Source organism: Pelobates fuscus, chromosome 3 (assembly GCF_036172605.1).
Source record: "Pelobates fuscus isolate aPelFus1 chromosome 3, aPelFus1.pri, whole genome shotgun sequence".
NCBI lineage: Eukaryota > Metazoa > Chordata > Amphibia > Anura > Pelobatidae > Pelobates > Pelobates fuscus.
In genome coordinates this window covers 75,172,305-75,183,250 of record NC_086319.1, presented here as the reverse complement: position 1 = coordinate 75,183,250, position 10,946 = coordinate 75,172,305, and the positions used below count along the sequence as shown (strand labels likewise).

General features: G+C 41.3%; 1 protein-coding gene across 1 annotated transcript in view; it reads left to right on the top strand.

Annotated features, from left to right (window-relative positions):
- The first annotated feature begins 9,931 nt into the window (after window positions 1-9,931).
- SLC41A2 (solute carrier family 41 member 2) overlaps window positions 9,932-10,946 on the top strand; it is a 173,091-nt gene continuing 172,076 nt past the window's right edge. The window contains exon 1 of the mRNA XM_063447218.1: window positions 9,932-10,030. The gene's annotated coding sequence lies outside the window, so the exon portion shown is untranslated. The remainder of the gene's footprint in view (window positions 10,031-10,946) is intronic.

The following is a 10,946-nucleotide window of genomic DNA, read 5'->3' as shown; positions in this document are numbered from 1 at the left end:
AATAACCACGTCACAACATTAAGCACCTGAGTGAGGATCTACAGAGGGCGGAAGCACTATGCTTAGCGTTAGACATGCCCATAACAAAAATGGTTCCCACGTGTATTACGTTTCCAAAAGCGACCGAACTTCTTTGAACGCGACAAGCTTGGCAAAGTGTGATGGGGTTTTAAAGGGACAGTACAATATTTAGTTAGGATGGATGAATGAGGCTTTGTAAAAAAAAATAAATATATATATATATATATATATTTAGGGTGAAGGTGACTCCCATTATTTAATATGAGTTATGTAGATTACACTTACAGAAAAGCAAATAAAGAGAAAAAAAAACTTTAAGAGCAGGGAATCAAGTAGGCAAGCTATAGTATGTTTACTACTCCTAGCAGTGATCCTCACAGCTTTGACCAAAACATATTTCCATATAATAGAAAAATATCCCTCCATATTTACTGTATTCACTTCCTCCAGCTGTTTCTTGACCGCTTCATTCATGGGTAGCTCTTATAATGTTATACAGCACATTGAAATGTAAATAGGAGGCTCTGGACATAGTACCCAACCCCATTCTTGTAACTAGCTGATGGTGGGTGGGGGCGTAATACTGGAAATGAAAAGTACAGTAAATATGTAAAGAATGTTCCCTATAAATATGACAGTATTACTCTTGGCTAGTAACCAGGCAATAAAACACATGGGGAATTTTACTTCCTCCTGGCTGCCGCAGTATCACAAAGGTATGACAGGTGGATGGTGATAGGCTGATACCGCCTATCACCGTGTAGAATCTGACATATTCTATATTCATATTAGGTGTGGATGTCTAATGGGTTAAAAAGAACAGATGGTAATTTGTACCAGGATAAGTCTGGAATGTGGGTGCATAATGAGAGGGTCGAGGGTCTTCATACGTGTCTTTATAGGACCTGAGTTTTAGTTAGAAGTTCTGACGTCATTACAGTCGTGTCTATGAAAGAACAGTAGAAAAGGACCAAGTTCTACTACTCTTCGGTTGAATTTATGGACAAAGACGATTACTTTCCATCAAAGATCTCTCTCTGTAACATCAGTTAAGCTGTACTGTCTGTTAAGTTTCTACGTATGTATTGTTGTTTACATTGTTAGTAGAATTAATGTATAATTTTTTTATAAAGAACTTCAGATTGCCTATTAAAATGTTTGTGAGCCATTAATACAAGAAGATATATACATAAAAATACATATTCCAATCACCCTTAACATATACATATTTATTAAACACTGGCCGCCCATTGAGAGACATAGTGCTTACTAGCTCGTTTGAGAATGGTCCTCAACTACCTATTGTTCCTGTTACAATTTATTATTGTCTCATTTGGTAAATTCCACTCTTATTGTACAGCGCTGCGGAATAAGCTGGCGCTATATAAATACCAATAATAATAATACTATAAATCTCAGCGGGTGGCCAGGATGCTGCCACACTACACTCATTTGTCCTGAACAGAGCATGTGTCATATTCCTGGTGCACATTCCCAAGCATCTTTCCTGCATGCATGTAAAAGCATGCATGTATTCTTGGCGAGAAAGAGTGACGCAAACTAATGTGCACATAATACTACCTATATAAACCCCTCAGACACCTAAGTGTCACAAATCCACATTTACTCGGCGCCTACACCACTCCTCTCCTCGGGCTGCGTGTCCCGAATTCTCCACGTGGCCACGCAGCCAGATTAAAATGCTTACCTTTGGTCCCGCGAACGGCTCCCTCTGCTGGTTCGCGGGATGAACTGCAGCCCCTAGAAATAAAATATAAAGCCATGACGTCATTACCTTAAAGGGAGACTATAGTCACCTGAACAACTTTAGCTTAATGAAGGAGTTTTGGTGTATAGAACATTCCCCTGCAGCCTCACTGCTCAATCCTCTGCCATTTAGGAGTTAAATCCTTTTGTTTATGAACCCTAGTCACACCTCCCTGCATGTGACTTGCACAGCCTTCCATAAACACTTCCTGTAAAGAGAGCCCTATTTAGGCTTTCTTTATTGCAAGTTCTGTTTAAGATTTTTTTATCCCCTGCTATGTTAATAGCTTGTTAGGCGCTGCAAGAGCCTCCTGTATGTGATTAAAGTTCAATTTAGAGATTGAGATACAATCATTTAAGGTAAATTACATCTGTTTGGTTTCTGTTAGATCCTCATCTAGTGCTCCTAGAGATTTCCTTGTGATTTCTTGTGTTTGACCTCGGCTTCGTATTTGACTTGTGATTTCTGGTATCCTGACCTCGGTTTCGTATTTGACTTGTGATTTCAGGTATCCTGACCCGGCTTTGTCTTGAATTATTATTATTATTATTTTATTATTTATATAGCGCTATCAGATTCCGTAGCGCTGTACAATGAATCTGAGTATTTCTGTAATCCTAACCTTGATTAATATTGACCCTGTTTCTTGTTGTTTTAATACGTTAAGTCCGGCCATTCTAAGGCTCGGTAATACGTCTTTTGGATCCACCTTTTGTGGTTTTCCTCTTTCCTGCGTGTTGGGACACTAAGCTCAATGTTCCAACAAAGTAGCACACTTAAAGAAATTGGTTAAAAAAAGATTTCCTGTAGAACAAATTTCCTTGTAGTTCACATAAGCTCATTGCCTGGTTGTGGTTTTCCTCCTTCCGTGTATTATATAGTGTGTATCTCCAGCAAGCACTCAACCACCATTGAAGTGTCAACATCACTGCTGCTGATAGGGAAGTTTACTGACTGACATCCAGGTGAGATATGCTCTAGAACAGAAGAAAAAAGACTCTCAGAGGGATCATTGTGGGATCAGCCCTATGGCTCAAGCTAGGGAACCATGAAAATACGTGAAGAATGGCCAGAGGCCACTTCAGTCTGACAGCATTAGAAACTTTGCTCCTTCTCTTCTACATTTTCTCTGCTGACAATCTCGTAAAATCCTTGTGGGTGGAGGGTCAAACCCTTGAGAATGTATACTAAACTCTAGAGCAGGGCTGCCCAACAGGTAGATCCCCAGATGTTGTAGCACTACAACTCCCATGATGCTTTGTCATTTTAAATGCATTCTAAAGGCATGCGAAGCATCACGGGAGTTGAAGTTCCACAACATCTGGGGATCTACCTGTTGGGTAGCCCAGCTCTAGAGAATGTTCATTACCCTGAGCTTACGCTCAAAGAAAAGATTCAGTAATCTCAGAGGGGAAACTTGCAATGAATGGAGGTGTAGGAGACTAGCTTCGCTAGAGTGGCCTCAAAAGCAACAATACCTAGCGACTATAAAGCACTAAATCGACCCAGAATATTCGGGGTACAGATGAAATACCACTGGGCCGAAGAAAATGCGGATAACAAGGACAAAAAAGCGTTTTGTTGTATTCATCTATATATATACCCCCAATGAAAACATGCATGCATTAAATTCTGCTTTTTTTATTGAGCGTATATCTAAAAACAGCTTGGAAAATCTCTAGGTAGCTGCATTTCCAAGCCCTCCCATTCTTCTCCTGCCCAGAAATTCTGTGGCTGTCCAATCCAGGTGCTCTGGACAAGTGCATACTTCTTTAGTTTAGCTCATATTTCTATTAAAATCTGCACTTTTTGTAAAGTGAAAAACAGAGGACACACTCTTCACACCTAAAACACTTCAGCAAGCAAACAAGTCATTATTCAAGTTGACAAGAAAGAAGGTAAAGAGTTAGCAAAAGAATATAGAATATAATACACTTCTGTAACAAACTCTCTTTACCATGGATGTTTTCCACGGACTCCTGGAGGAGTGTGTAAGCTGGCCTCCTTGTCAGGATCGAGACAGGGATCCAACACGCAGAGTACTGACAACTAAAAAGACGTATACTGGACCTTAGAGTGGCCGGACTAACGTCACACAAACAAAGAATGGTCAGGGACGAGCCGAGGTCGAGAGAACGAGAAGACCTGAGAGCCAGGCGGAGCACCGCATATTGCGGCCGCAGGAGTTTCTGAAAGTTGACCGGCAAAAGCACCAAGCGCCCTGGAACTGTTTTGGGCATAGGGCCATGTGGCGTTTTCCCTACACTGCATGGATCTGAGCGCTCTTTGGAGAACTTGGGCGCTCAGAGCAGGAGTATTTGGGAATGTATTATTTGTGGGGTTATTGTATATTTTTATGATGTTTTGGGGTATTTTATATGTTTTATATTTTTGTGTGTGCGCCTCTCTGTTCCCGGGAGATAATTAGCTTACCAGTCTTTAACACAATTATCTCCCAGGTACAGAGATCTCTGGGAGGGGCTTGTGTTGTATTGAATGGAGATCCCCTGCTGGGTGCTGTGTATATAAGCAGGCAATTTGGCCATAATAAATCAGTTCATTTGTACTCTTCATCAAGTCTTGGTTGATGTTTGGGTAGATCAGAGTTATAATCACTGCTTCACTTCGGGAACTGGGAGACTCTTTAACGGATATACTCAGTCGGAGTCTAGGGGATCTGTTACAACTTCTAACCCCCAATTCAAAGAGCAATGAGACTACATGGTGTAATAAGTAACACTGCAGATCTATTACAATTACACCCAGGTTGAAAGCTATTTTAAACTAGCATTTTGGATTCCTACATTGTGTGAATATGCCTTTATTGTCAGATCTACAATCTAGTCACTCACTTGATTATGAGAAGCAACCGTGCTCAGTTATCTGCTCTTTAATTGGTGCGGTCTGGCACAATTAAGAAAGTTATGTGTTACACAAACTTTGTCAGCATATTCTGATGTGGTGATTGCACTGCAGGAGTTGAAACAAAGTATCTCACAGGTGACTATATATATAATTTATGCTAAGGATAGCCCTTTAGACGTCAGATGATCAAGATTGTAGCTGTATAGTCATTAATTCCACTTGCCCCCGGCTATGCATTCAATAGCAATAAACACCTTCACTTTATCGCTTAGGTTATATTTTAAGTAATAAGCAGTTGACATTGCTTCATTATAATAATAAGCATAAACTGGCATCATGACAAGTATACTTTAATAGCTGTGTTTCATTTGAAGCCTTTGCATAATTAAAGGGATTGTGTTTTACAGGCACAGATAAAGTAACACTCCAAGCACTATAACCACTGCAGCCTACTACGGTCATGGTGCTAAGAGTGCCCTCCCAGGATAAATAAGCAAACTGCTTGCGAATGGGGTCTGCCAATCGCCTCCTCCTGTGCATCTTGAATCTGCAGCTAGTGAAGGGATAAGCTCATTGGCTGAGGGTGCTCAGCTGAAGCCATCTACCACCAGATTTAGCTCAGTGCTGCAGCTTCCAAATTCAAAGTAGGCAGTGACCAGTCGCACACATCCACCAATTTGTATCCCCAAGGAAAGGGATGGCAAACTATTTGCACTGTAGCTGCTGTGGATTACACTTTTCCTTGATGTTAAATCAGCTGCATGGGCATCATGGTAAATGCAGTCCACAATAGCTGCCTTTACTCACTGGTATATGCTACTATTGATGGGCAACTTTTCATTCCATATCACTGTGTAGAAATTTCTCCCACAGAGTGCTGAGGTTTCCAAAAAGTTACTTTATATGAATCAAATTGTTCTGCTGACAGATTTAATGTGTGTTGTAATAAAGTAGTCCTGGTAACATTAAAGTACATTTAAATATATGTTTACCTCATAAAAAAAAAATATTGTTTGCTGTTTATATAAATTTACATATAGTGGAGTTTCTTATATTGCAGGCTACATCACAGCCATCGAGACAAGCGTCCCAAGTTAGTACAAGCATCTCAATGATGGGATGTACTGTATATGTTATTATTATTTTTGTGGAAATGAGATTTTCCCGTTCTTTGTTTTTGTTTAGGATTTGGTTGTGTGTAAGAAAACAATTAGTGAAATGTGGCTTTAAAGTGGCTTAAAATGACTCCAAGCACCATAGCCACTTGAGTGATTTGCTTCACTGTGAAAAGCAGTGCATGCAGAGTCAAAGGTACACTATAAACACCCAGACAACTTCATCTCATTAACCCCTTAAGGACCAAACTTCTGGAATAAAAGGGAATCATGACGTGTCACACACGTCATGTGTCCTTAAGGGGTTAAAGGGGTCTGGTTGCAGAGTCCCAGGCCCCAACACCCTGCAATTGTAATTATTGCAGTTTTTGATAAACTGGAATAATTACATGTGAGGGTTAACTCCACCTCTAGTACTAGACAGCCACTAGAGGGACTTTTGGGTGGTTAGACAACGTTTGGATGAGGACATCCAGCGTCACCCAAATGCTTTCCTATGAGGGAAGTTATAATGCGAGTGTGGTAATTGCCAAACATGTGCATTAGGTCCCTCTCGCCGGCAGACATCGGCAGAGCCTGAACAGGTTTTTAACCTCTTCTGCAGCATGTGAGGGGAGTATGCACTATAGGTTTGTTATAAGAAATAAGGTTTAACTATAACGAAAAACAATGATTCTAGTAAAAATACCCTTTGAGCAATCCAGAGTTTCTTGTGACACACACACACATATATATAATCTTTTTTTTTTTCGGTACAGGCTGTAGCAAAAGTTGTAAGTTGTACAGGAAATCACAAGCCACAACAGATATTCACATTAATCTTGTGATATGACTTCTTTATTTAGACTATGCAATTATACATAATTTACCCGAGATCATTATCTGTATCATGTTACTGGATTATAATATTATGCAGTGTTTGCTGAGTTAACATTAACAAATAGAAAATAAATTATAATGACAAACTAAAAGACTTTCAGGGTTATTCATTAAAATTGCAAATTACTTTTTTTAAATAATTGAGCTAGAAACCTTGTTGACTTGGATATTTTTTTTAAATTCAGGAATTGTGACTTACAATTTGCATTTTATTGGTGAATTCTATTTTTGTTTTTTTCAATTAGAGAATGTTTTTAATTGTAATCGGCATAATTTTAGGGAATAATAGGAGTGAAGCCTTTGCGGTTACTATATGTCCTGGCATTTTGTTAAATTTTTTTTTTTTTTAATTCTTTATTTTATTGAGGTATGTGATTATTGTGGTACAGAAAAAAGAGAGGGAGACTTGCAAGAGTTGTACAGATTAGGGTCACTATAACAGATTACAGAAATCTCCTAGGATTATCAACCTCTTTTTATATTATATTAACAAGCTTAGACCATAGGTGAATAACAGGTGTAGTATTTGTTAAACATTGCAAATTTCCTGATAATAGTATTTTCTGTTTCTAGCTTAGTTGAGTAGGTTTTTGCTGTAAGCCTTTAAAACACAGGCTAAACAAACGGAAAGGGATTAGCGAACATGCTCACTATTGACATGGAGCTAGAAATTAGTATGGTTTAAGCATGTTGGGTTACAGGCTTTGCAAAATAACATCAGTTACAGTTTTCTGTAGATTTAACCACCAGGGGACAGTGGAGAGCCGGGCTTGTCAAGTTGGGTACATATGTAAGCTTATGCATGTTAAGTGCTTTCTGTGGGGGGCTCCCGGGGCTGCATAGGTAAAATCCACTGTAGTGAATTAAATGTGGTGTTAAGAGTAGTGCACTAAAATAAAGATTACACAGTGATATGTTGTTACTTTAGGTGTATGTGGTTGGCAGTCGCTTGGTCATTCCTGCAGCTGTGTCTGGCCGGCTGGCTTTCTGGTTGTGATCAAGTTCCTTGTTTCATGCTTTGAAATGCTTGGGTACCTGCCGGCCAGGAATGTGTTCGCTGTTACCAGCCTTGGGTTGGGAGTAGCGCTTGTGCCCGTGTCCATCGCTCCGCTATGTCTAGGCAGGGTCAGAGTCCGAATATAGTCCCCACAGACCCGCCGGTGGCAGTGGGAGGTGTTGTTTCGGATGCTGTGAAACGAGCTGAGCCGGCGTGGTGAGTATGTACCTTTTAGGGTTATCCGATATACTCTGTTGCCAGCGGGCCGCGTTCAGTACACTGTGTACTTGTCAGCGTCTGTTCCCAGACGGCGCCCAGCCGTTGCTCCGATGTTGTGGCTTGTAGTAGGCGCGGCGGCCATCTTGTGTCATGCGGTTTCAGGTTAGGTTTTTCCCCCTGTTCAATTGTCATGGGTGGTGATCTCCACTTCCCCGGTGGGGTCCGGGATAACCCCCCCGGCCCACAGGGGGGGAAAACGGGGCCCTCTGCAGGCAAGCGAGAGGTCCCGCCGGACCAAGCGCAGGGGATCGGCCGCTTCCCCCACCAGGGCCTCACGGCAGGCCGCAATCCCGCCCGCCTCTCAGTCCGCGTCGCCGCAGGACGGGAGCCAACAGCCGCCCCGAGGGTTCATGCTTAGGTCCCCTTGCCTTCTTATTAGTGCTGATGATTTTTCAGGCGAGATGGGGTTGTTTAGGGCTGATTTTCGGGGATTCCTCGGGGAGCCGAGGTGCCCCGCGTCCATCCAGTTCGGCGGTCAGGCCCCGCCCCCTTATTGGTGAATTCTAGACAATTAGCAGTTTAGCGGAAAACCATCAATCACCTTCATTAGTAAACAACTATTTGTTTTGAATTGAGAACTACATTTGCTAAATTAATTTTAAAATAGCCAGGTTTGCAAAATGACTAAGATGGAGGATCCCAGTATGGGTCAGGTGCACCCAGAAAGTGGTTGTGCCTGCACAGAAAGTGGGTGAGCCTGCTGGTGACAGACTTAAGGAGATTCTTCCTTGTATGCAGTGCTCCTGCAAGGGCAAACATTGATCAACCCTCCCTCCATGTGTTCCCTATGTGATTGGACTGCGCGAGGGTTGCTGTGACATCAGATGGAGATCAGCCATTTCAGATAAATACAAAAATATCTTTTAGAACTGTTTAAGGGAGTGACTAAGCTAGATATGCCAAATAGGGCACTATTAGTAAAAATAAAATAAAAAACTTTATGCGAGTTGGAGTAAACCCTTTAATGTAAACCGGTGCCTAATGCGGGTACTATAGAGAAGTGCCTGAGCACTCATGCGCTTGTAACATTGTGGGGGCTGTTTTTTTTTTCACTCTGCAACTCACCTTAGTATGCGCTTTATGTAGCGTGGATTGACATGTTTTATAGAAAGTGTAATACACAAATGCAGGGGTCAGTTTTATTGGTTAGGCTTGATGTATCAAATTTTATATATATATTAATTAAAGACTTTTTAGCTGTCTCAGTGAGATGTTTTAAAATGCTTAGTAGCAATGCTTTGTAGTGGCCTTTTCCTTGCCTGCAAAGCTCGTACCAAACCGCACCCTGTGGGTGAGCAGGCTCGCTTATCTACTCCTAACATTAAGAATTATGCATAATGTTAGAACTGTGCCAAAACTGTGCCAACCGCGATTGGCTGAATAATGTGTATCACCTTAGACTGAAAACCTACATGTCCCCTTAGATGTGGGGAATTAAAACGAAAGTCTTGATTGAAATACATTGCGTTGTCCTGTAATTTCTAACGGGCCTTTTCCCATATCTGAGAGAGAGTTAAGAGAAAAAGCAGACACTTGGTGACAAGTCCAATGGCAGCGTGAGAGACCTGAGAAATATCCAGCCTTAGAGTTATTCACTAAAGATAATATTAGTGTTTCTGTATTAATCCAGTACTGTAGATGCAAAATAATAAGTATGTAATATTTATTTTTTGTAAAAACCTTATTTTTTTGGAGTTACAGAAATTTATGTTATTTTTAATATTGTGACTTTAAAACAATGACACATTTTTGGCCAATGTAGGTTAACAGGAAAATTAAAGACCACACAAGTGATGGAATAATTGATGTTTAACAGAATGACACGCACCATAACAACTAATCCCCGGGTAATTCCTACACACACCAGTTCTCTCCCACCCTGCCCATCAGCAGCAGGCAACTGCAGGATTCACCGACCGCGCACACACACTTTAAGGGCAACCTCCGATGACGTCAGAGCCACATCAGCAGGCTGGCCACGCCTCCACCTGGCCGCGTTCTGCGCGCATGCGCCGTCCTTCCCTGATCGCACCGCTGCCTGGAGACCCCGGGAGGGAGGGGGGAGCAGAGCAACAAGATGGACCGGAGGGGAGTGAAGGCGCACAGGTAAGTGACAGCGGTACATAGCCCGTGTCTGGGGTGGGGGTGGGGGTGGGGGTGGGGTGGGGGAGGGGCTGAGTGACAGACCTTTAATTGGACTTGAAGGGATAGCAGTGACCTGTCAGCATCCATGGGACCCTGGCAGCTGTCTGCCTGGTCTATCACTGGCCCAATACTGAGCCATGGTGGCCAGTCACGGCTTACCCGGCCCTGATATGGTGGCCAGAAGGCAGACCTCGGCTGCTGCACAACTACAACTTCTCTGTTGTTTAGCCTGCTGTAGGGCTGGCGAAGCATCATGGGAGTTGTAGTTCTGCAGGTGCGCCCATTAGTCCCCAGTATTGATACACAGGGTTTAACGTGCTGCCACCTGTCTATCCTGAGACTGAGAGTGGAACATCATGTCAAATAGACTGATACACCCCACATGTCATAGATAAAATTGGAAACATTGGGGGTTATCTACTAAACTGGGGAGAATTGACTGGAATTTAAAATAAGCAAAACTGGAAAAAAATAGCAATTTTGGCAAAAACTATATATATATATATATATATATATATATATACCATTTTCAATTTTCCACAGTTCAGTAAATAAACCCAGTAGCTTTTATTTCCTCGTATACCCTTCTGTATCTTATAGTTTTTTTTTGTTTTTTTTTTTTACTGTTTTTCATTTTCAGTATTTACACACTATACACTCACTAACTTGTTTTTCTATAAACACTGTCTGAGGAGTGTTACTGCTGTAGTACTAGACTTTTATTACATCTCAAGGAAGTAAATTTTTACTCGTATGTTAACAGTCTTATTACTATATTATGGCTTTAATACCTGCTAACCATTGTAATAAAAATAATAACCTTTTTTTTTTTTTTTTTTAAAAAGAAAAGCTAATATTTTAAAAAAAAAAAATATAT